General features: G+C 44.2%; 1 long non-coding RNA gene across 1 annotated transcript; it reads right to left on the reverse strand.

Annotated features, from left to right (window-relative positions):
- Positions 1-475: 475 nt before the first annotated feature.
- LOC142018018 (uncharacterized) lies at positions 476-24,643 on the reverse strand. Its single transcript, XR_012646655.1, has 4 exons — positions 24,504-24,643; positions 23,785-23,851; positions 2,023-2,105; positions 476-1,900 (listed from the first exon to the last, which is right to left on the reverse strand). It is a non-coding gene; the product is annotated as an uncharacterized LOC142018018 (long non-coding RNA).
- Between the last annotated feature and the right edge of the window lie 1,713 nt (positions 24,644-26,356).

Genomic DNA, 26,356 nt, shown 5'->3' on the forward strand with positions numbered 1-26,356 from the left:
GTTGGACAAATTTTCAAGGGGTGGTAAATTGAAGAGATACTACTTTTTAACCCCATCATACCATCACGCATTTTCTTTATATTACACAGCTCAGAGAAAACTAGAGTAGCCACACTTTAAAATGTTTTCACGTGCATGAAAACAAACCAATACTTCAGAAAACCTCTCTCAGTGGTGCCCCCGTTTCCACCTCCATCTAAGCTGACAGCCCAATTTTCTGCTGTTTTTTCATGAACTGGAGGTGGTTACATATGATGCTCACATTGCTAACTGGTAGGCATCCACTCAGGTATATTAGCTGTCCTGCACAGGTACACTGTAGTTAAACTAATGTTTGGCAGCTAACATTAGCTCAGGCATGGAGGACCAAAATTTGTCCATCTTTTCACATTCAGCCAACTGCAGTGACTTTCTAAAATGGCACATCTCAAAATTTAAGTATTTTATTTAAAGAGAGTCACTATTGGTATTTTAAAGCAATTTTCTACCCGGCATCATGTAATACAACAGTAGATGAACTCCACCGTCTAGGGTGATGAGGGTATTTTATTTACAGGCAAGTGCTGCTTTTTTTTTTTTTTTTTTAAAAAAAAAAAAGATCCAAAACAATCTTTTTCCAATATAGTTTCACCAAGCGACTTGACCTGAAAATCTCCCTGTGTAGCATTACAACTGCTCCCCTGAAGGAATTAATGAAGCAGTAAGTTTTGCAGTGCTATGTTACCTGATACGTTACTGTACAAAAATTAATACAGATTTGTACTTTCCTCTTTTCCAAAGCTTAGGGCTGACACTTCGGATCTTGATCAATGCTGGAGAGAACCACATGAATTTTGCAATGTTACCATTAAAGCATGAAAAGATGTATTGCATACTGAATTGAGGCAGCCACCACCAGTTCTTTGGCAAGATGTCAGAAAATCCCACCCCGTCTTTGAGCCTTTTTATAAAGGGAGGTTGACATTTATGCTGATGTTTTACTTAGAAAAAATTGTTTCTGCCAATATTTTGAGTGACTGGCTTTCAAATGTTAATTATGATAGTTCAAGGGGAAAGCCAATGCTTTTTAGTAGTGTCAAGGCTACACTTGATGAGTTCATTCATCACAGATTCATGTACTAATGCGCTAATGACAATACAAATTAAAGTTTGTGTTAAAGTTTTCATCCAGCCTATTATATGCAGTGAACTGGATTTATGACCATTTTAATGTCATTAATGACAGTAATTGTCAAATCCATTATTTTCCCACATATTTTGCATTCTTTCTGACTCCAATATCTGCTTTATACACCAAATGAAGCTGATGGCTGCACTCAGAGAAAAATCCAAGAGAGAGCAATACAACAAACTTCTTGACATGTTTATTCACCTTCCACATTTCTTCCAGATCATACTGTACCATAAGCACATCGGCTCAAAACTTTATAATTTTTTGAAATACTCCATTAGTTTCTGACACTCAAAAAATAACTCAACTTTTTTGAGAGGAAATACAACTGATTTTATATGTACTAAGAATCTGAGTGCAGACTGCTCATAAGCTGAGAACTGAAAATGCACACACCAAAGCCTGCCAGGGATCCCTTTACTGCAAACTGATTGCAAGGAAAAATACATACAGGCCAGTTTAGCCACAGCAAAGTAAACAATTTATTAGAATGTACATACACATACAATGTAAAACTACATCCCATTAGAACACCTCTTTCATTCAATGGAAGTACACTACAAAATAGGTTTACAGGTCAGTTACACTTTTCAGTTGTCAGCACTTTCTTCCCAACGTGATGGGTGGCTAGGGTCAGCACCTCTCTTTCGTTTCTTGCTTGATTTGGCAACTGTCCTATTATTTTTCATCTGATGCCATGCTAGCCTGATGAAGTTCATATCAGACAATCTGAAAAATTGCAGTGATAATTTAGATTTGATAGGCACCTTAGCACTGGCATAGTACTGTGCTCAGATAAAAGTTCTTTAAAAAAGTGGTACAAAATAGCTGATGGCAGAGGCAGTACTCACATGGGTGAAGTCCAAATCCAGTTTATCTGCTGAACCTAAACACATGTAGCAGCAATAGCTGCATGCATGCTTCAAGTCATCATCTGAACAGAAAACACAAAACAGAGGATATAGCTAGTGACTCTGACAAGATTTTGATATTTAAATAGCTGTGGTACCGTAAAAACAATGATTTACCTTGTGAGTGCAAATACCCTTATAGGTGGGGCACAAATGCATCATACATGATTTTCTGTTGAAAAAATTTTTAATCCATTACCCCTGTAAAAAGAGTGCATGTAATATACACTATCCTTTAAAGCAGGATTCCATTTACATTCCTGAGGCTAGTGACTTATTATGGGAAAGTATATTCTTATGTTATGATAAGACCAGAATGAAATGTGCACTATATGTGGTATATTACATTAAAAATCATGCAAAACTATTGACTGGTATCAATCCTGCTTTGCTTGCCAGTGCAAAGACTATGGTCAAATAACATCACCAATGGTCATCCACCAATTTTGCTGCTATGAAGCATGGCAAAGATAACAGAAGGCCACAGTCCATTAAACTAACCCCCCACAGGACAATAACAGAACTATGTCCTCCAGAAAGTGAAGGAAAACACACAGCCTAGCATACAGACGTCATTGCTGACATAAGCCTAACATCCAAGCCCTTTGATGAAATGCAGACCACCTTGCAGAAGATTTCCAGAGGTGTATCCCAATGCAAACATCTGTATTCAGCACAAACATTCATGGTATCCAAGTCAATGGGTGGCATTAGATTGCACTCTTCCAGTAATTCTGTTACCTCACTATAGACATGGAAGGATGATATGATGTACATTATCAAACCAGCCAATGCGTCCTTTGAAGAGGTCAAGCGTGAAACATACCATGGATTACACCCATACTAGAGATACTGAGGCAGAAAAGCATCATGAATAGCAGATTGGGGGAAAAAAACTGTGCATCATTCTTCTGGTACTGAGGTATTGTCATTCAAATGTCAGCTTCTGATGTTATTAGGTAAAAGAGGCCTTCTTGAACCAGGATCTCTGCAGGGAAGTCAAAAGGGAGTTACCACACACTGTTTTTCTGTATTGAAATACTACTTAGATAATAAAAACAATTACAATGGACAGCTCTTACAAGTATTTTTTATCTCTATAGCCGTGCCTACACAAGCCGGCTATTTCAAAATAGCCAGGCCAACTTCGAAATAGTGCCCGGCACGTCTACACATGCCGAGCACTACTTTGAAGTTGAAATCGACATAAGGCGGTGCGACGTTGAAATCGTGATCCCCATCAGCAGATGGGAATAGCGCCCTACTTCTACGTCCAACGTTGAAGTAGGACATGTGTAGACGATCCACGTCCCATTACGTCGAAATAGAGGGGTCCTCCATGATGGCCATCAGCTGAGGGGTTGAGACACACTCTGTCCAGCCCCTGAGCTCTATGGTCGCCACGTGCAGCAGCCCCTTAAAGCTCCCACCCCCTTATTTCCTCTGGCAGGAAGCTGATAGCATGCAGGCAGCAACACAGACACATACACAGCCTTCACACCCTCCAGATGCCCCAATCCACCACCTAGCACCCATGGCAGCCAGCCACCCAAGCACCCACAGGGCACCCCCCCCCAAGGGGACCCAGGGCTCCCAGCCATCCAACCGGCGGGGGGGGGGCAAGAGGTGGCAGGGCCCCTCCTGGTCAGACGCCAAGATCTGGAACCTGCTGGGGCTTTGGGGTGAGGAGGAGGTGCTCCAAGTAATGGGGAGCAAGTGGCAGAACACAGATGTGTTCGCCCGGCTGGCTGAGGGCCTGGCTGCCCAGAATCACCCTCTCCACACTCCTGACCATGTCAGGAGTAAGGTCAAGGAGCTGCAGCAGGGTTACGCCCAGGCCCGGGCCATGGCCAGCCGGTCTGGGGCCGCCCCTGCCGCTTGCCCCTTTTATAGGGAGCTCAGGGAAATCACCTCCCCCTGGTCACCCTTGACACCTTGGTCGACGAGCCCCAGCAGGCCCTGGAGCCGGAGTCTGGCCTGGAGGCCAGCCCTATCCCACCCATCGTCATCCTCTCTAGGGGACAAAGGATGCAGGACCAGCAGCGGAGGGATGGGGGGAGGATGTGGGCCATGGGTCAGGGCCCAGACTAACAGCTGTCTTCGCTGTTCCTCCCCTCTATTCTGCAACTGCACCATCTGAAGGCCTCGACAGCACGGGCGCTGTGTCCGTTGTGCCGGACAGCCCACGGGGGTCATCGTATCAGGGCAGCCCAGTGGCAGAGCAGGGACCAGCCCTGGGAGAAGCCCGCCACTGCCAGAGCCAGCCACAGGCAACCGCTGACCCCCAGCTCCTCACCAACCTCCGGCATCAGATGAAGGTTTCAGAGCGCTGCCTGCAAGTGGAGGAGCACCAGCTCCACTTGCAGGAGAGAACGCTGGCCTGGTGCCAGGAGACTTGGGGGTCCTACATAAGGACTTTCAAGTGCATCGCCGAGTAGATGGCACCCCCCGCTGCTCTGGCTGCCGTCCCTCTCAGCCATCCTCCACCTGTCCTGGAGCCTGCCGAGGAGGGGGAATGCGGGGCTTAGGAGCCAACCCAGCCATACGTGCTGGTTCTCCTGGCCCCCACCCAGCCTTGATGTGGCATTCGACCCAGATGTGGGTCACGCCCCCAGTACCAGGCACTGGACAGTAGGGGCAAAGGGGGCCAAGGACTGGGCCCCCCATGACTCTCTTTGTACATATTCTCCCCCATTATTATACATAGTTGCCTTGTTCCACCTCCCTTTAGCAGCTGTGCTGCCCTGCCCCCCGATGTACATAGTTACCCATTAATGTCAAAGTTCATCGTTTTTGTTTCAAGAAGGTTTGGTTTATTTAAAACAAAACAAACGTGTGGTGGTGTGTGCTCTTCGGTGCACAGTGGTGTGGCCGTGGGGGCAGGTAGTGTTGTGGGTGGTGTACGCGCGGGGGGGTGTGGTTCATCAGCTGGCCCTGTTGGTGCTCTCCCCGCAGCCTGGTCAAAATGGGCCTGCAGGGCCTCCCAGACCCAGATCCCCTCATGGTCGGGTTGCTGCCTCGGGGCGGCAGGTGGCTGGGGTAGGCTGTGCCAGCCTCCACAGCCCAGCCCTGCACAAATGCCTCCCCCTTGTTCTCCACCAGGTTGTGAGGTGTGCAGCATGCGCCCACAGCCTGGGGGATGTTGGGGAGCCCTGCATCCAGGTGGGTGAGGAGGCACCTCCAGCAGACTTTGAGGTGGCCAAAAGTCCTCTCGGGCACCTGGCGTGCATGGTTCAGGCGGGTGTTGAACCGCTCCTGGCTGGCACTGAGGTGGCCCGTGTAGAGGCGCATGAGCCAGGGCCGGAGGGGGTAGGCCGCATCTGTGAAAAGGCAGAGGGGCACAGTGGTGTCCGTCAGAGGGATCTCCCGCTGGGGGATGTAGGTCCCCACCTCCAGCCGGCGGCACAGGCCCGAGTTCTTAAACACCTGGGTATCGTGGGTGCTGCCAGGCCAGCCAACATACATGTCCAAGAAGTGGCCCCAGCTGTCCACCATGGGCTGGAGGACCTCTGAATGGTAGCCCTTCCTATTCAGGAAGCGTCCTCCGCTGTGTTCTGGGGTGCGGATGGGGATGTGGGTCCCATCCAGTGCCCTGAAGCAATTAGGGAACCCCATGCAGGCCAACCCCGCAATGGCCGCATGCAGGTCCCCAAGCTGCACGAGTCTGTGGAGCAGCAGGGCGTTCACTGCACGGACCACCTGCAGGGGAAGGACATGAGCACCTGTGAGGGGTGTGTGGGGTGTGCCTGGCCCTCCCCCCGGCTCCCCCTCCCCCTGGGGTCCTCTTGTTTCCATGACAACAGCCCCGACGATGGCCTTGCCCACACTGAACTGCTGTCCTATGGATCAGTAGCTGTCTGGAGTGGCTGGCTTCCAGACAGCGATGCCAACCCATTTCTCAAAGGGGAGGGCACATCGCATGGGGGTGTCCTGGTGCCACAGGGCAGGGGTGAGCCACTGGAAGAGCTCAAGGAATGTCTGCTGGCTCATCCAGAAATTCCAGATGAAATTCCAGCACCAGCCACTCCCACTGCTCTGTGCTGGTGGGGTACCTCCATAGTCGGTGATGAGCCTGGAGGGGGGAGGCCAGGAGAGCTAGATGGTCTGGGGCGGCTTCTTCATCCCCCGAGGAGGACAGCTCATCATCTTCTAGGAGATGCTGGGAGGCCTCCTCCATGGCACTGAGCAGGGCAGCCACTGCTCCAGGGGTGGCCGTGTGGGCTTCTGTCTGCTGCTGCTGCTGGGGGTCCATGCTGCATGCACGGGGTCTGTGAGTGGTTGGGGGCTCTGCGGACCTGTGCTGTGCAGGCTGAGTCTGCCTGGGAGGGGCCCTTTAAAGGAGTGGCTTGCTGTTGCCCCAGAAGGGCTAGTCCGCCCTGTGACCTTGTCCGCAGGCTTTCCTAGCCCCCTTATTCCGATTGGGGCTGCTTTTGTGTGTAGACGCTCCCCTGTGGGGCCTATTTCGATTTAGTACTTTCCTACGTCGACGTTCAACATCGACAGCACCAGCCCTGGAGGATGTGTGGACGCTACGCATCGAAATAGATTATTTCAATTTTGCTACGTCGAAATAAGCTATTTCGATGTAGCGCCCCAGTGTAGACGTAGCCTGGGTCTCATAGGACTTTAAAAAGTAGATCAGTATCATTACATTCTATTAGTATGGCGTTTCAGCACCATTTTAGAGTGGGGGAAAACAGAGATGCAGAAACGTGAAGTGCCTTGCCCAAGTTCACCCATAAAGTTAGTGACAAAGACAGCAATATAGAAACCAAGCCCTCCAAGTCCCACCCCAGCGCTCTCTCCACACGGCCACTCAGCTTCCAAGAAGATTACTTTTGTGAGACACAAACACAAAGGCAATTTCTTAGAAACTATGCTGCGTTACCAAGTATGATGAAGTGGAGATTTACAAGCTTCAACAAAGAGCAATACAAACTTATAAGCAAAGTAAACTATTTTATTTTGATAATAAAGAGCTGTACTAGAGTAAAAACAATTAAGTGTGGATCTCCAAGTGGGTATTGATGTACAACTGAACAGTAACCTATATGTAATACAAGCTTATCTGGTACATTATATTCCTTTTCCTGAAGCATTGTTTTCTTTGCTGTGCAGGGGCGTGGGGGTTGGGCGGGAAATGTGTTATGTTCAGTTCTATAGGATAAGTAAAGATCAAGAAATAAAGTCATCTGCCTGACAATCCCAAACCAGATACAGCAAAATCATACTCCATAGACCAGTGGTGGGCAACCTGTAGCCTGTGGGCAGCATGCAGCCCTTGGACTCTCTTTCTGCCCCACTCCCCCATGCGCCTCTTGCGCACTGGAGCCCCACATTTTCCACTCCTCTCCCTCCCTCCAAGCACTTTAGAAGTGCCACAAGTCTGCTGATTCACACTCCATGCCCACTTCTCCTCCACCCTCCCAGAGCTGGAACAGCCACAAACAGCTCCACATGTGGAGCTCCAGTGAGCCACAGGTTGCTGCAGACCAGTGAGATTAAGGAGGGCCACTCATGCAACCCACTCACTATTTTTGGTTGCCCACTGCTGCCTTAGACCAACACCTCTATTTGTGAATTAGAGAACACTAGTTCCCAAGTATTTACATAGACATTGTGTTCTGCACATGATGTAGAATGTATACAAGGACTAAATTGCCAATATGCTTGAATGATCATGTGTCTCAACATTTCCAATGATTTCACCATGAATTATTGGTTAATAGAGCACTTGAAAGGAAGCAAGAGAAGTACAGAACATACTCTAATGAGAAGAAAGGGGTTTTGTTTTTTTTTGCTTGGGGAAAATCAGAACCTAGTACTTTAGACTTTCACTTAGAAAGCAGATAATGAGTATGTTAGATTTCAAATTTAAGTTATTTCCTGAAGCCCTGGTCCAAGGTCTCGTGTTCTAATTGACAGCAAAGATGGAGTGTGCATACTTGTGTGGGTCTGAATGTACAAAACAGGAGGTTACCCATCCTGCACAGAAACTGTGATTTTTAGGTATACGTCCCCTACGGGTGCTCCACTGTTGCTGGTGGCAGTGCCTTCTGTGCCTGGGATTCAGTACCCATTTGGCAGCACATGATCTTCTCTTCCTCTCATGCCATAAGTGGTACCTATATGATACTGTGCAGCCCAGCCATTCTCAGTTCCTTCTCTATCTCAGAGTCTACGTTTCAACCCTGAAGCAGAGGGAAGAGGGCTAGCAGTGGACCATCCATTGGAACACAACTCAAAGAACCTCAGTTATGCACAAGGTGAGTAACTTTTGCTGCTTCTTTGAGTGATGTCCCACGGGGAGGGGGTCCACTATTGTAACTAAACAGTGCCCTTTGGTGGAAAGCTGGGGCTTTGAAGTGTCATCTGTGGAAGAGAGGATGCTGCTGCATAGTAGGGCATCTTGATTAACTGCAAAGCATTGTCTAAAAGCTTCCATGGATGTGTCCATGGGAAGCGGGAGGGAAGGTAGATGAATTGGAGGATGGCACCTTAAGTAGAAATTTTGGATGAACACGTAAAGTATAAAAAATTATGTATGGGGAGTATGCCACAGGAGCCCCTAATTCTCTCCTAGTCATCAGGCATCAAAGATGACCATGAGAAATGCTGTTCTCATGAACAGGTGTACATTGCCATGGGCTTGAATAGTGTTCTAGTGAGAAAACACAAGACAAAGCTGTAATCCAAGAGGGAGTGTGATATCACAGTGTGGGTAAATGTTCGAAAGACCCTTAAGGAACCTCCCCATGAATGGGTGAGTGAATACAGTGTGACAAAGCTTGTTCCTCTTGGGTCAGGCGCTTCGCGGTGGTTTAGGTAATGCTTCAGAGGCTCGCTGTGTCCCTTTGCTCTGCATCCTGTTCTCCCAGAGGCCTGGGTTACTGCATTATTGAGCCACTCTCATCATTGGCAGAGTCAATGTCAGTCATTAGTGGAGGGGACCCCCTTAGTGTGCCCAGTCTCCTCCTACCCTTTGGGACTGCCCTGGAGCGCATGGGACAGTTGGGGGGAACCCAGTCCCCTCCCATGCATTCTGGGTTATGACCCAGGAACCCTACATAGCTGCCTCTAGAAGGGCTTTCCTCCCTGGTCTTCCAGAAGCAGCAGCTGCCTCCTTGGGCCACTTCTACCAGATATTTCCCCATTACCTTCCCTGGGTAGTCGCAGCAAACCTTTATCCCTGCGAGCTCTCCTTCTGCCTTTCTCCTTCCCCACCCCTTACCTGAGGGGAAGCCTTTTGAAAGGTTTTGCAGGTTTTATTTGGCCACAGGTACTGAACTAACAGCAAGTGCTGGATTAACCTGCTGCTGCAGGCTGATCCTTAGTGAGCCTCAGTCCCTAGGAAACATAGAAGCACGTACCCAACTGGCCACATATTTGCCATCCATGAGGCTACTGTAGTCTGCTGCAGGCTGTGGTCTGTCACAACAGAATAAACATCTATCTTGGGTTGGAATGCTGTGATGGCATTAAAATGCACATAAACAGAGCTTGGGATTAAGTCCAATCTTTTAAGATCTCTAGAACATAACTGGTAATCGGGCATTCCTCACAGGCATACGACTGATTGTGCACCACAAACAGAATCTCCTGTTTTTGCAGGCAAGTACTGCGAGTTGCATCATGTCTACTGTTTAGGAGAACCTCTGTGACTGCTTCTGAACAGGTCATTTCTGAATCCTGAAACACCTTAAGATAGAGGTTTCAGCTTGCATTTTGTGAGAAGAGGTGTCTAATCACCACAAGTAGAAGATAATGACACAAACACATACTACCTCACATAGAAGGTACTGATACCACATTTGCTGTGACCTTGTTGGGACTACAAAAGTTAATTTGGGCCTGTTCCATTTGTAGTTTGCAAAGTACCTTGCACAAAATGGGAAAGAGTAGAAAAGCACAGTATAGTGGAACATCCCATGTAATGAGGAAGGCATCTCCCACAGACCTGTGGCCAAGACCTGCTCTTGAGCAGAACTGAAGACATGTGGCATTCTCTGGAGTGACAAGGAGATCTATGTGGTGAAAGGAGTATGTGCTGACGGACTCTGGTGTCTAGTTCCTGCTCATGGTCTTGTGACATTTGTCTGCTTAGCATCTCTGCTGTAGTGTTCTAATACCCATGCAGATGTGCAGCTGAAAAGTTCATGCCATGTTGGACACACATTCCATAATTTTAGTGCCTCCAAGTACAAGGAGTGGGACCTCACTCTGCCTTGTTTGTAGATGCAGGAGATACTGTCCATCATTATTTTTATGTTCTGATGTCCGATCAGGGGTAGAAATCATTGGCACACCACTCATGGATCTAGAACAAAGGGTCAGCAACCCTTGGCATAGGCTACAAGAGTGGCAAGCAAGCCGATTTTCATTGGCATGCAACATGGGAGCTCAGCCCCTTCCCCCTGCCCCGCGCCCCTTTCAGAGCCAGGAGCTTGCTCAAAGCCAAGGCTCTTGTGGATTAACAAGAGACCAGCTAATGCTACCAACCACCACGTAAACAGTAAAGCACTGCATCTTTATTATTAATGAAGCTGTTATAAAAAGAGAGCGTTGAAGATCAGAAGAGACATCTCTGAGATGGCAGAACAGCAATATAGGATGAAATGCAATGAGGTAAGGAAAGCAGCCACAAAGGATAAGGAGAAATGGTTAGAGGAGCAATGTGAAGATATAGAAAGGTATTACAGTGAATGTAAGACCAGGGAGGTGTATAAGATGATTAGGAATATTAATAGGAAATGGCAGCTAAAGCAGATGGTGATCAAAGATGAGAATGAAGAAGTGCTTATGAACAGGGAGAAGATTGTGCAGAGATGGATGAGATATTGCACCAAATCTATACAAAGCATAGTTGGACCCAAGTGTCTCAGAGAGACTAAATGAAGAACTGAAAGAGATATCTCCACTGAGCAACAAGAGCGAGACCAATATTCTGAAGGAGGAAGAGCCCTGGAAATAAGATAATGGGAGAGATGATCAAATATGGTGGAGAAAGCATGATTCAGGAAATACACTGACTACGTAAAATAGCATAGAAAGAAGGGATCCGTGCTAGAGACAATACACAAGAAAGGAAACACACTGGAGTGCAAGAATGACAGAATGATTGCCCTAACGAGTCATCTAGGCAAGGTGCTAATGATGATACTGACAAAGAGACTAAGATTACAGATAGAAGAACATACAGCACACAAGCAAGCAGGGTTCAGAAAACATAGAAGTACCATACAGCAGATATTGGCACTACGACTGATAGCGGAGAAAGCTCAATGAAAGAACAAGAACATATACACTTGTTTTGTCAATTTTCAAAAGGCATTTGACAGTATAGATCAAAAAGTGGCTTTGGCAGGGTTGGAGTTGTAACGCTTCTGCTGGAAGGAGTTGGCAGCAACCAGGGCCGGGTTCAACATTTTGGGGTTCCTTTTCATCCATCTCACACAAAACTGGCTCAAGCCCCCATCCAGTAGCCTGGGAAATGCACACACACCCCTGGGCGCCTCAGAGAGGCAATGCTTCCCCACTCACAAGCACAGAGTCTGAGTGTAGAACAGAACTTTTATTAAAAGAGGCAGAAAGGTCAATTAGCATAAGCTTGGGAAAATACCACACCCCGAATTCATAACCAATCGTCAAGTAACTGTCCTAGCTCAAATGCATTGAGCAATGTCCTTGGCCTCTCAGGCTCACCAGTCCAATAGTGTAAACAGCCAATCCACACACCCAACTTTCTCCATACCCCCAATTCAAATGCCCCACTTAGAACTCGGCCCTGACACCTCACGCTGATGCATTCCCTCGTGGAACCTGAGACAATGCCACCTTTGCACTGGGCGGGTGTTCTGCTTGCTCCTTGCCAGCTGCCACACTGGCCATCTGCCGGTCGCATCATCTGTCCGCCGCTCCTCCTATCGGCTTTCTACCATTCGCGCTGTCCATCCGTCCATACACTGCTCCTACCGGCCGGTCGCTGGTTACGCCGTCTCTCTGTCCGCTGTCTCTACCGGCTGTCCGCTGGTTGCGCTGTCCATCTGCCACTGCTTCTACTGGCCATCTGCCTGTCGTGCTGTCTGCTGTGGGTTTGGCCTGAGGCAAAACCTTGTGATTTCAGCTCTTAGAGGCCTTAGCTGCCACCCAGTGACTGCAGCTGTCAGCATTCTCCAAAGTAGAGTCTCATACAAAATACAAACGCTCTTGTTCAGCCCTATCTTTTAACAGGTGGGGAGGGCTAGTCAAACCAGGCTTACAGCTATATGGCCAAGGCACTCAGCTAGCTGGTTCAACCCATATCCCTCCCTTTCTGCCATACAATGCTTTAAACCAGGGGAGCCCTGTGTAATCCATGTCTTATGCAGTTATGATGACTACCCTGTCTCCCACAACGACTTGGAGCATTGGTGAGATTTCACAATTCTTATACTGAGTGTCAGCATAAATTGTGATTTTACAATGTGTTTACAATAGACAAAATTTCATTGCTTCCTTGCTACCCATCAGGCTTTGTTTGAAAGGTATCACATATGCACACCTGCATCCTCATGAAAATGATCTCTGGAAGACACATTCCTCCCAGCCTTCAGCAGCATTGAGTTCCTGCTGGCACATTCCTTTACAGAGTGGATAGCAGACTGATAGAGTTGTTGAAGGATATCAATGACAATATAGAGGCAAAGGTGAGAACATGTGGGGAGTTGGGAAGTTGGTTTAAAACAAGTAGAGGTACGAGACAAGGAGATCCAATATCGCTAAGTATCTTCATCATGCATCTGCAGAAAGTGATGGACAATATCAAGGAAGAGGTAGAAGGGATAGCTGTGTGTGGGGAAAAGCATTAACAACTTGAAGTTCACAGATGATATCGTTATCATCGAGGAAGATGAGGAGAAGCTAGCGAAAACAGTGCAGGTACTAAATGAAGAGGGAAGCAGTACGGACTGATTATGACCATCAATAAAACAAAAACAATGGTATCCGGATATAAGGGAATAGAAAGAAAGATGAGTGTAGAGGGCATTGTACTAGAAAATGTAGAGAAGTGCACATATCTGGGGAGCCACGTAACGCATGATCTAGACTGTAAGAAGGAAATAGCGACTAGTATAGCAAAAGCAAGAGCAAGTTTGAAGGCGATGGATATGATCTGGAAAAGCAAAGCAATTAGCTTAAGAATGAAGATGAGCATCTTGAAAATGCGTGTATTCGGCAGCATGTTGTACAGTTGTGAGACATGGGTGATAACGGAAGATTCAAAAAGAATATTAGCATTCAAAAGGAGTTGTTATAGAAAGATTCAGAGAATAGGATGCATGAAAGTCACCAATTAGGAATTTTATAGAAAGTTACAGCTGAAAGAGAGCCTGCTGCAAAAGGTTATAAAACAAAAGCTACAACTATTTGGGCATATTTGCAGAATGAACGACAAACAAAAGACCCTGGTATTTGGCATAATGGATGGTTCAAATAGGAGAGGCAGACCCCACAGAGAATGGGTAGATGACAGAGTAGATTGGTGAGGAACTAGTTGATAGAAACTAAGTCACTCTGTACTGGACAGGGAAAGATGGAAGGAAACAGTGAGAGAGGCATCAGATACCAATGGGTGCTAAGCCCACGGTTACTGATGATGATGATGTTGTATGACTATTAGTGACTTTTAAAAGCATCACCGGCACACGGACTGTGCATAAAGTAAAGGTCAAATTTTGGCAGTCTGCCTCAGAAATGTTGCAGACCCTGATCTAGAGGGTTGTACGTAAAGAGGATTCTATGGGAACCACCTTCCTTACACTGTGTGGGCCTGAAGGTATGCTATCCAACCGATTAAAAGGGCATCAGTTGTTAACAACAGGGATGGTGTCAGCTGGAGAAGAAGGACCCTTCACACAGACATTCTGAGGTTGTCTTTAGCAGTGTCCTGGACCTTGACAGACATGGATAGCAGTCTGTGAGGTACATGCTCTATGCATAGCCACACCTGGAGATAGCATGTGTGCAACCTGGCATGCTTTACCACAAATGTGGCAGCTTCCATATGACCAAGAAGCTGAAGACATATCCTGGAAGAGATCTGCAGGCTGATTCTCACAGTGGACACAAAGTCGACTATTGTAGAAGCTTTAGTCTGTATCACATCCATGGACTTTGCCAGATTCAGATGGAGTCTTGAAAAAACAGTCATCTACGTATGGGAACAGAACAATGCCTTGTTTGCATAGATAGGTAGACACAATCATTGTGGAATTTGGAGAATACTTCAGGCACTGCAGAGGGTCTCAAAATAGAACCTTGTTTTAGTAATGATCAGTCCCCAGGATGAATATGAGGAGGGATCTGTGAGCAAGATGTATGCTGATAGCATGACACTCTTGAAGCACTGAGGTTTGACAGAACCTTCGAGGGCTCATGGGTCCAGGATCAGTCTCCATCCACTGGATCTCTTTTGGATCAGAAAGTAGTGAGAATAAAAACCTTTCCCTCTCTGTCGGGATGTGATCAGTCATATGGCTCTCAGTTGCAGAAGGTGATTGATTTCTTCTCTTAGGTGTAACATGAGGAAGTTCCCTGAGAGGGATGTGGCTGGCGTGAGAGGGAGGGACAGGAATGGAATGGCACACCCTCTTTGTTGATGATTTTTAGGATCCATCACATATGAATTCCAGGATGTATGAAAAAGGGGCTGAACAGTTGCGAAACTGGTGGGTTGTGAAAGATGACTATAGTAACTGGCATTGGGGACAGGGAAGCTTCTCAGGGCTTTGGCCAAACCTTCAAATTGTTATTTAGATGGAAGTGTATGAAATTGTTTGAGAAGTAATCCCCTGAAGTGCTGTTTGTCTGCACTTCAGATGGGGCCTCTGCTGTCCTCTTAGTGTGTCATATTAGTGGTAAGGAGTGAAAGGTGGAAGTGGTGATCTCAGGGTATACTGGTGTTCCCCTCAACATCTATTTGGCACAGGTGTATATACACAGAGATCAGAGAGTCAGTCTGGCGTCCTTTAGAGAGTGTAGGGACTTGTCCACATGAGCAGGAAATAGATTAGAACCCTCAAAAGGCCAGTCCTTGACCAGGACCTGTACCTCTTTACAGAATCCAGAATGCTGGGCTCCTTACCACAGCTGTTGTGGTGGAAGCAGCAACCACAACTTCAGAGCCCTGAGAAGCTCGTAGTGCCGTGCAGGCCAAAGGTTGTCTTTCAGATACAAGTGCCTAGAATTGTTCCTTCTGATCATCTGCCAGATGCTGACAGCATTCTTGTATTTTAGAATAGTTTATATGGTTGTATTTAGCCACAAAAGCCTTGTAATTGACAATACAGAATTAGACTGTCACTGAAATATGTGCTCTATGATCAAATAATTTAATCACTTCCTCTCCCTTTCAGAAAGGACTGAACTAAGGGGGTGCTGGCATCTCTTCTCATATGTAGTACTGATGACCTGGATGTTAAGACGAAGGAAAAACAAATTCTGCATCACTAATGGGGACATAATATTTCTGTCTGCTTGCTTGCAGATTGGCAGGAAGGATGCTAGGGTCTTCCAGAGTACCTTGGTATATTTCAACAAGGCTTCATTAAAAGGAAGAACCTGGTCTGGTGGCTGAGTGGCTGGCCCATGCCAGCACTGATGGGTGGCTTCCCACTCCTGGCCCAGGGTGTACGATTCACTGGACATGTACCTGATGGTCCCTCAAGGACTTTGGGGGTGGCCTGGGTGGAGGAGCTGGAGGGTATTTCAATAACCAGAGCTTCCTCCCCATCTGAGGATGAGTCTTGCTCCTGGCCACAGGCCTTGCCTGAGGGTCCTGCCAGCTCACCTGGCACAAACTGGGCCTCTGCCTCTGGCGCCACCGTGTCGATGATGGACTCTGGCTCGGCAGCATCCCTTGGCCCCAGCAGCCGGTCAAAGGTTTTGTAGTGGGGGCAGCTAGTGAGCATTGCCCCCGAGAGACCAACCGCATCCAGGGCCCAGGCGTATGCCTGGCGGAGCTCCTTTACTTTAGCCCTTATTTGGTCAGCTGAACAGGGAGGCTGGCTCCAGGTCTTCAGGCTGTCTGACAGCCGGACAAAGGCTGCAGCATTCCTGCGCTGGCCAGTGGTGTGGTGGATCTGTCCCCCACATGGGCCCCCTTCCCGGGCTTGTGGTTTGTGGTGCTGTCCATGGCACAGGTTGCTGAATGCTGTGCATGGGCTGCTTCGTGGCTCACGGGCCACAGCTGGCTGGAATGTGTTGAGTGACCCCAGTATCACTTACCTTGAGCAGGACGGGCCCCGATGGTGGTCCTGCCCACCCTAAACTGGTGGCCAACCAAGTGTCTGGGATGGCCATCTTCCAGATAGCAATCATCACACATTTCTCCAGGGGGCGTGCAGGCTTCATCCATGTGTCCTGATGCCAAAGGACGGAGGCCAGGCAGTGGCATAGCTCGAGGAAGGTGTCCTTCCCCATGCAGAGGTTCTGGAGCCACAGCTTGTCATCCCTCTCCCGCACAACCCCTGGTCCCGCCACTTGGCACTGTTGGGGTGGCACCACACGTGCCAGAGGGCCCAAGGGATGGGGCGTGGGAGGTGCCCTGTGGCGAGGGCCATCAGAACTGGGGCAGCAGGGGGTCAGCCTCCAGAGAAGGAGTAGGGCTGCAGCAATTATTCTGGCCAGCAGCCTGACCACATCGCCACTGGTGTCCTTGTCTGGGAGCTGGATGGCATCCATAGGTGCCCGTGGGATCCTGAGGTATTTTCAGCCACAGGGCCTCTGCTGCTGTCTCTGACACAGTTGCTCTCAGCACGTGCAGGTGATGGTGAAGAGCACTGACAGCGGGGTCTCCAGGATGAGGGTGTCCTCATCAAGGAGCTGCTGCTGTGCCTCCATTCTGGAGTATGAGTGGGCTCTGCTGGGCTGGGTACAGCTGGGCAGCACTCTGCTTGTGCGGGGTATAAGATGGAGGGAGGAGACTTTTAAGGGAGTGGCTGGCTGTGGGGGCCCAGAAGGGCTTGTCCACCATGGGACCCTGTCTGCCACATTTCCTGGCTTGTTCTTGTTCTTTCAAAAAGATTCCTGGGGCTGTGTGGCTGCTTCCTTTCAAAAGAGCACTGCTCCCTTTCGAAAGAACGGATCGTCGGATAAATCCGCTTTTGGCTGCATCCGTGCTCTTTCAAAGCCTGGTCTTTCGAAAGGTGCCTTCCGGAAGCACCCTGTAGTGTAGACATCGCCCCGGTGATGAAGAGATGGATGAACTTGGCAACCATGTCTGTCTCGGTCCATGGAACCGTGACCTGCACATAGCCCATGGGTCTCAGCAGGACCAAGGTGGAGGAATTGTGATACAGGATTGCGTTCATTCCAGAGCCCCTTGTTGTTCCAGATTGTGGATAACACGTACAGATTATTGGCATGTGCTGTGAAATGGAGCATTCTTCCACCTCTCCTGTCTCGCTGTGGAGGAGCAGCATGGCTCCCTGGAATAAGCAAAACTACAGGGAGCTCGTGACAGAGGAGCACAGATTCTGGGGTATCAGAGATGACCAGGTGCCTTGGGTCTCTGAATTCCAGTGGAAGGTGATTGGCACTGGCGGTTGTTTGGAAAGTGAAGGAATTATCAGCACAGAGGGTGGAGTGCATTCCTTCAAGCGGCCACTAGATGGTGAAGGTGACTTACTGGTTCCAGCAACAAAGGGTCCTGTGGCACCTTATAGACTAACAGAAAAGTTTTGAGCATGAGCTTTCGTGAGCACAGACTCACTTTATCAGATGCTGGTTCCAAGAGCTTGCTCGCTACCAAAGATTGCGAAGAGAGCTGAGGGTACCAAAGCATTCAAGGTCGTCTTAGATAAGGCACTTGCTTCTGTTGTGTCAGCTCTTGCACTGTGCTTCTCCATGCCAAGAGACAGCGTATCCATCTGTGGTCCTGCCTATTTAGGGTCCTCAAACTTCTGCTTAGTCCCAGTACCAGAGAGACCCGAATTGTCATGGGAGCTAAGTTTCACCTCAGTGAGGCCAAGGCTACCAACCACACAGGACATGGCTCCTTAGAAGGTGATGTAGTGTCCCATTTGAGCAGTAAAGAGAGGACTTCTTCTTGGATGGCTGGGACATATGGGAGTCAGCTGATGACTAAGCCAAGGGTTATAACTTCACTGGAGTGATACCAAGATCAAGCACCGAATGTGGCCTTACAGGGCACTCCACGAGAATAATTTTCAGCTCAAGACCGTGACGTTTTCAGAGCAGTGTGAGCAAGTGGGCACAGTAGACGCACCATTATTTACTGTCACTCTCAAGAACAACCTCCCAACAAAAGAGGCACCTCTTGAATTTAGGGGACCTCAAGATAATCTTGAGATAGACAGCATCCTCTTGGAGAAGTGGGAAACAGAGAAAATGGAGAGGGAAGAATAACTTTTTATGTGCGGGGGGGGGCAAAAAATAAATGGAAAGGGCTAATTACACTAGTGAAAAGAAAACTAATCTCTCTAAAGGACAAGGAAGTAGAAGGACTCTACTCTGGATTCTATCCCAGACCAATGGCAGTTGTGAAAGAACTGAGGAATGTTGGGCCTCACAACACTGTATCAATACCATTTACTGTGCAAGATGGGGGAAGAGCACGTGTCGTCCAACGGGTGGAAGATCTCTGATCCCAGGCATGGGAGGCACTGCCACATTTCCAGTGAAGCATTCCTAAGGACATCTCTCAAAGAAGAACCATAATTTCTTGCAACAGACCAGAGAGCAGCATATAGAATATACTAATCTAGTTTCAGTTTTGTTGAAAGAACAAAGAAGGAGGAGGGATGGAAAAAGGCTTGGGAAAGAGTTGCCAAAGTAACTGAAAACACCTGAATGGAAGTCAAAAGATACAAAGAACAAATGTGACTCAAGATGGAGGAGGGATATGGGCAAAGTAGGAGAGCACTGTTCAAAATGGAGAAAAAGGAGACAACAACCAGATAGATAACCCCAAGCAGAGTGTCTCCAAAGATCAAAATTAGGTCTTCTGTTGTTCCAGGAGCATTCCACTCCAAAGGGAAACAGTCACTGGATATGCATAACTCAGGGAAACCCAAAATACATTCAGCTTCTCTCAACAGTAGACACAACCTGCCCGTATATTTAATAGACCTTAAAATATCATTTATAAACTAGTTACGATTAGCAACTATGAAAGCCCAGGAAAGTCAGGCCAAAACAGTGTAAGGGAATAACAATAGCTAACCTCCTTCATGCACCTCCCCACAACACACCCCAGAAAAGTAAAGAAAGCAGAGCAATATATTGGGGGAAAACAGAAAACAACACTGAATGATGAACATGTTCAGATCTTTTGAATATGCTAATCTACAAGCACATGCTCAGTTTGATGGAGAATACACATAAACAGGCATAGTGATGCAACTTTGGTAGAGCATACCAGTGGAACAATATGTAACTGACTGACAGGAATACTTCTTTCATTGATACCCTCGATTGTGCAAGGCTACTTTAACAGAGCTAGCAGTGGAAAGAAGCTAATGCTGACACACAACTTTTAAAATAAGCCTATTGTGTTTCAGAACTTTTTAAAAATCAATTATTTGGGTTTATTTTTTGTATCATTCAATTTCTAAAGAAGGTATGTTATCTACCATAGGCCTAATTTTTTACTGGTATTACAGCATTGAATTTTACCCAGTGAACCTGATTATGAATGGCTCAAACAGAAGAAAGTTAAAATTAAGACATGAAAAATATTACCCAATAAAGCCATTCTATTCTGTGCTGGAAAACGTCATACATTTAAAATTGAATACTTTGGAACCCTGCTAAGCTAGAAGTGGGCATGGTGTTCCAAAGGGAAACAGAATCCTCTCTTTCCAATGGCACAAAGTTTCCACTTCTAGCAATAAAAGGGCAGCAATATTTCAGACTTTAATACTAAGATATATTCACACACAAAAGTGGTCACCAGTCTACAAAGAATCTCAGCCACCATGGGATTTGGACACGTGTGATATGATAGAGGAAATTCCAGATGAAGGTGAAGAAGGAGAAAACATTTCTGTGGCAGCTTTTCTTGAAGTTGATATATGAAAGTTTTAAGACGTACTAACAGGCAGATAAAGCAGCCCAAAGTGTAATTTATCACCTCATAATTTAATTATGTATGTGGATGTATGTGTATATATGTGCACAGAGTCTCAGTTCAGTCAGACCTTTGAACAGTTGCCTCTTTACTTTCACATTGCAACTGATTGACACACGATTACACTGAGAAATTTGGGCTGCACCCTGCAACTGGATCCTTGTCGGCAGTATGATGTGCTGGCACAGATTCAGCTGTAGCATCCAATCTTTAGACTTTTTTGTTCTTCTAAAGACTATGTTCTTTTGTTTCCTCCTGTGCTTATTCCTCTACCACATAAATGACAGCTCTTGCTCTAGTAAAAGTCATGTAACTGTTTTCTCATAGTGTGTCTAGTATTAGATTGCCTTAACTCCTGTGCGAGAGGTATTCTACCGTCCAACTGAATTAAAATTATGTAAGATGTCTAGCCCATCAGCCTTCTACTTTTTGCATTTCTACAGATGTCCAAATATTTGTAAAAAGAAAAGAATTGAAATGGTTCTTTTAAGAGCTTTGATAAAATTGCTTGAGAGAAACATCTTTGAGACCAATACTGATGAAAAACATCCCCCAAAGTACTGTCTGTTTGAATAATTCCAGAAGTAGTACTTCTTAACAACAGTGACTGTAAAACTAGTAATGCAATTCAGGTCTTTAAACAAAAGATTTTCTAATATGTGTTATTAAACTCACAAAAATTAAAGCAAAGAAAATCATAATAAACCCACTTTTTCTTACTGACAATAATCAAAATTTAATTTAAGGGCATTTAGGAGTGTATGAGGCTACTGATAATTTTCAGTAAAGGTAAATAAGTCATGGGACAGTTATAACAAAACACATTTTAGAAATATTTGTGCTTTCAGTCAACAGGAATGCAGAAAAAAAGTCTGCAAGTTCCCATTCTCTAAATGCTACCAATGACTATTACATTAGATGAACTTAAAGCATTAATTTTGCCCTCAAATGTTACACAGCACATAAAATCAGAAATTCTACTAAATGAATTAATTGCCCATAAAATGCTGATAGCTTTCATTCTGAACTTTTAAAAAAATGCCTATATTCTTCTGAAGCTATAAATACTTTATTTGGGATGGATTATGATACCCTCATTTATGTTGATGTAATTCCACAAAATATGTTCCCCTAAAGTCAATGGGATTCCTCATGAAGCAAAGCACCACATAAAAAGTGAATGAAGGTTTAAAAAAAAAAAAAAAAACCTTCACAAATCTAATTTAAGAGTTTGGTAATAGCAATCTATATATACATGGAATCTTTTATTATACTATTGCACCTGACTGAAATGTTGCATGACTACTCTACAGTCACTACATCAAGGTTTTAAAAGTTGCATTCAACAGTCTGTGTGAAAAGGTTAATGTACAACTAGAACTTAGATCACGTAATGTGGCAGAAATTTAGGACAGATATTAAGTTATAAATTCAAAATACAGAGCACACCATAATATCTGGAAATTGTTGAAAAACAGTAAAAGTAATTGTATTATAATCCTACTCTAATATGATCTCTTGTATCACAATGTAAAAGGTACTAATCAATATCTTAGATTGTTGTGAAAAATATTTGACTCAATTTCCAGTTTTGTACTTACTTTTCACTTCATGTTTCATACAGCAAATTATCGCCTGTTCCATGTAATTAAAATCTATTCAGACACTTACCTGTATTTGTATAACATCTTACTTCATTGTCTTCTGACCTTATGTTAACATTTATATTTGTGCTTTACATGTAATAAGATTATGAAAAAGCCATCTTAAATTATCCAAAACCATGCCTGACTTAGTCTCCACTTATAAACATTTTAAAACATTTAACCCGCACCCCAAAATAAATGAAAAGTATTTTACAAATCAAATATATTTCTGAATTGCTAAGATGTTTATAAAATGTGTTTATTTTTCCTACCTGCTCACTACCTGTAGCAATTCTCACATGCTAAAAGAAACAAAGACCAAGCATGGTGCATGCAATATAAAACTTGATTGCTGGTAAAGACCACAAAGAAAAAAAATTAATTCAGGCTGAGAGCCTGAAAAGCAATTCAAACTTTCTGGATTACATCACTGGAAGCAATCTGCAATTTGTTCCAATTGATGTCATTTGCACACATAAAGCCATTATTTGACAAAGCACCTCAGCATATTTGCTTTCTCCGTCTTCCCCAGGCCCCAAAACAGACTTACTTGCACCTGACATACATACATATATATAAATTAATACACACATATATAGGAAAGACAACCCAAAAACAAATCAACATATTTGCACCCAAATCAAATTGATGTATGAAATTAAGAACAAAATATTACATCATATGAGAAAAGGTATATTTTTGCAACTGAAAATGTAAAAAGCACTTGTTCATGTCCTGTTCCTGCAATGACCTTGGATAACTCAGATCTGTTCTTGTGGGATTTGCAACTCTTTTCCTGAATGAATTCAAGATGAGGTAATGCCATTCAAAACAGGCTGAGCAGTGAAACGCTGCATGTAAAACTCAAACATCCTGGCCCCAATTCTAACCTCTGCAATTATATTTAACCGGGTCAATGAAATTTCTTAACTTCCGCTACTTGGTTCACTTCTTCAAGATTTAAAAAGTGCCATGTTCACATGACTAATATATTAATATGCACTATTTCAAAGTATCAATAGAAAAAAAATGCTCCAGGGAAAAAAATATGTGCAAATGCCACATGGTTAACGGTAAGCATAGTTTTGCCACTCATCTGCAGCGTGGCAAGCAGACTGCAGCCTCATACTCACAAAGCACTGCGTACTGTACTATTGAAATATCAGGCCCTCATTGTTTCACTTTCCACATCCAAGACTGCAATCCGATTGCAAATTCTGTTTTTGATTACCAAGCGATGTTCCCTCCTTCAAGTACTTTAAACAACAGACCCTTCTGAAGCAATGTAGGATAACAACTTGTTTAAAATGACTTTAGGATCAATTAAAACAAAGCAACTCTATAGCATGCTTTTAAAGTAGAATAAAGTTATAGAAAAATATATGGAAAATAAAATAAAAAATACATGGAAAAATATTACTAAAACTGCCAAGAAAAAATTAGTATGGCTCTTGAAAATCTTTAGAAAAGACAATGTACAGACGAAGTTATAAAAGCTGCACTCTCACAAGCAAGAAACAGGGATGAAACGTAAGAGTTAAGATTTTGTGTTCATCTTCTGTATGTACTTGGTAGAACAGAGGGCTTGGTGTATACACATATCCCTCCTCCAACAAATACATTTTGCTCAGTATTTACAATCTAAGTTACAATAAAACGCTTGCTAAAGACAATTCAATAAGACCCTATTCTGAACTACATTTGGAAATATGACCATGTTACAGTTAAGTAATACATATATTTTCTTTACTTGTGTATTCTCCATGGAAAAATCACCATAAGGTGATTTTGAAGATTAAAAAACAAGTCCAAATCTATTTGTTTACCTTTGGAAGAGTTGCTTTAATTTTAGGTACATGTACCATGTTTCTAGGAAAAGTATTGTGCTCATAAGGAACAATTAGAGGTAATAAATATCTTCCTTACCTTTCATATTTTTGCAGAGGGTGAGGGTCTGGAGAGTCATGTGGAAATTTTCTTCTATGCCTAAATCCTATTTAAAACAAAATTAAAACATTAGTTTGCAAGGCATGACAGGATGAGTCACACATTATACCTAAATTATAAATGTAATCTAAATAATTCAATTAGTACAAATACATGAACATTTAAACAAAAAAGGCAAATACTGAGTGCAATTCTTCATCTTCTTTAAAACTTGTATTGCAGCACAACATAAAAGTGCAAGGTTCCACTATTCTAGAAGAGTGTATTACTCAAGTAGCTTTTCGATCAAGAGTGAAATTAATCTAATTCACCCTTTGTTGTTGTGCTTTTGGGGTTCTACATTCACAACATACATGGTTATTTACAGCTAACAAAATTTGAGGGTTAACTGAAGTTTTTATTTACAGAAGCAGTCTAAGTATGTTAACCCCATTTTAAAATGTTCAGGGATAGTTTCTTCAGTACAAATGAACTTATTTTGGGAATCAGAATTAACATTTCAACACGTTATATGTCCAGTGAAAGGTCAGAAGTTGTATGGAAAAAGTAGTGCAAACATATTCAGAAAATCTTATCAGAAATCTTATATTCAGAGATACAGTTCAGTTCTTTGGAGTTCAAGGATCTATGGTATGGACTCAGTATGAAAAGTTAGCATGCCCAGAACATTTTCCCTTTTCAGATAAACCCTAACTTACCTTGCACAGTCAAAAACAGCTAGTGAAACTAGGCTGTTAGAAATCTGAATTCTTTTGTCCACTGTCTTATGTTATGTGCCTGCTTTTCCATTCTGCTGCCATCTGCTGGCAGCTCTTCAATTCTTCAAAACAGACAGTCAAGTCTCCCCATCGTACTGCTCATGTACTGTACAGTATGAACCTCATTTTCCGTGTTCCCTAGCCAACCAATGAGGTACTGTTACACTTCCAGGTCAAATATTTTGAACATCAACAGACTGTACCAGAGTTCAACATGACTTTTCTTGGCTCTGAAACAGCATGCCTCTGAAAATACTGGATATAAATATACAGCATTTAATAATTACAATTTTTACCATATTAAAATGAATTGCTTTTTCAGATCATTTTCATCCAAGATTTTTAAAGCAGTAATTCAATTTGAGACTTTTGTTTGAGCTTTTCAAAGCATACATATTTTATCTAGAGGCTTATATGCATTTAGATCGTTTTATGACAAATTTTGTAAGAGCAGTTATTCTGTAACCTTTAGAGTAAATACATAAAATAGAAGGTAAAGTCATTCCACAAGAGCAAATCTCATTTTAAAGTTGTAATGCAAATAGGAAATAAGTTTTGTTACTAACTAGCTTTTAATTAACTGCCTATCCTGAGAATCTAGTCAGGACAAAATATTGTATTTCTGCTGTGATTATTTAAATTGTTAAAATATTATATTTGCATATAATGTAAGCCACGAGCCATACAAGTAATGGATGATGAAATCCCGTAATCAAAGTTATACATAGCTAGATATCTTAGATAGACAGACATACACACAGAGAAAAATGTCTCTGAATAGTTATCTCCAGCAGTATTTTGCTTAAAGGAAACACCACTATAAAGCCAACTCTCAGTATTTTTTAAACTCTAAAAAAATTAATATTACTTTCATACAAACTTAACAGTTACTTTAGAGGATTATTCCAAACATTAACATAGCATGATTCATTGTTTGTATGCAACTGACTGAAAGAGCCACGTAGGTAGTGATGCCATAAGGAACGCTATCACAGCTCTGCAAGGAGTGTGAAAGTTTGTTGAGTTGGAGGTTTTCATTACAGTACTCAGATCTGCCTTCTAGCAACAAGAAATAAATGACACGAGTTGCAAAGTAAATTCTCATCTCTACTGCATAATAGCAGACATCAGTGTTTATCAACTGTGTAAATCATATAAGTGTAACAAAGCACAAAAAGCACTTCATGTAAAATGGTGCAGACTACCACAATCTCTCAGCCCTACTAACCTGGCTCAAAGGCAGAGGGGGCAGGGAAGGGGGAATATTGCCACAGTACAATGGGGGGAAGGAAAACCCTCCCACTCAGTAGCAACAGAGCTATTTCATAACAGCTGCTCTGATCCAACTACTGTAGTAGCCTCTGCAACTCACTCACCACCCATGATAAAGGAATCAGAGAGATCCATAAATTGGCACAATCCTCTAGTCCTGACAATTTTGCCAGCACAAAGGAAGCGTCTATGAGGTTTTATTCCAAAACTCTTCCCCAAATTTCATCACCCACTCACTTCCTCCCACTTCATAATACACAACAGAACCAAACCAGCTCTGTGGCATGAAAACATTTTTGTACCCCCTATAAAGAAGGAGATTTTGCCTCTTAGAATCTAAGTGAGGCTTGAATCAGTCACAGGACATGACCTATCTGTACTTAAGCAAATTCTGTCCATATGTATCTACAAATCCTGAGTACAGACTAACCAGAGAGCCCAACCAAAAGTGGAATTGGAAAACTGCAGGAGCCTCCAACTTAGGTTCCTTGGGAAATACCACTGGTATAACTGAACCCCAG

The sequence above is a fragment of the Carettochelys insculpta genome, chromosome 1 (genome assembly GCF_033958435.1).
Source record: "Carettochelys insculpta isolate YL-2023 chromosome 1, ASM3395843v1, whole genome shotgun sequence".
Taxonomy (NCBI): Eukaryota; Metazoa; Chordata; order Testudines; family Carettochelyidae; genus Carettochelys; species Carettochelys insculpta.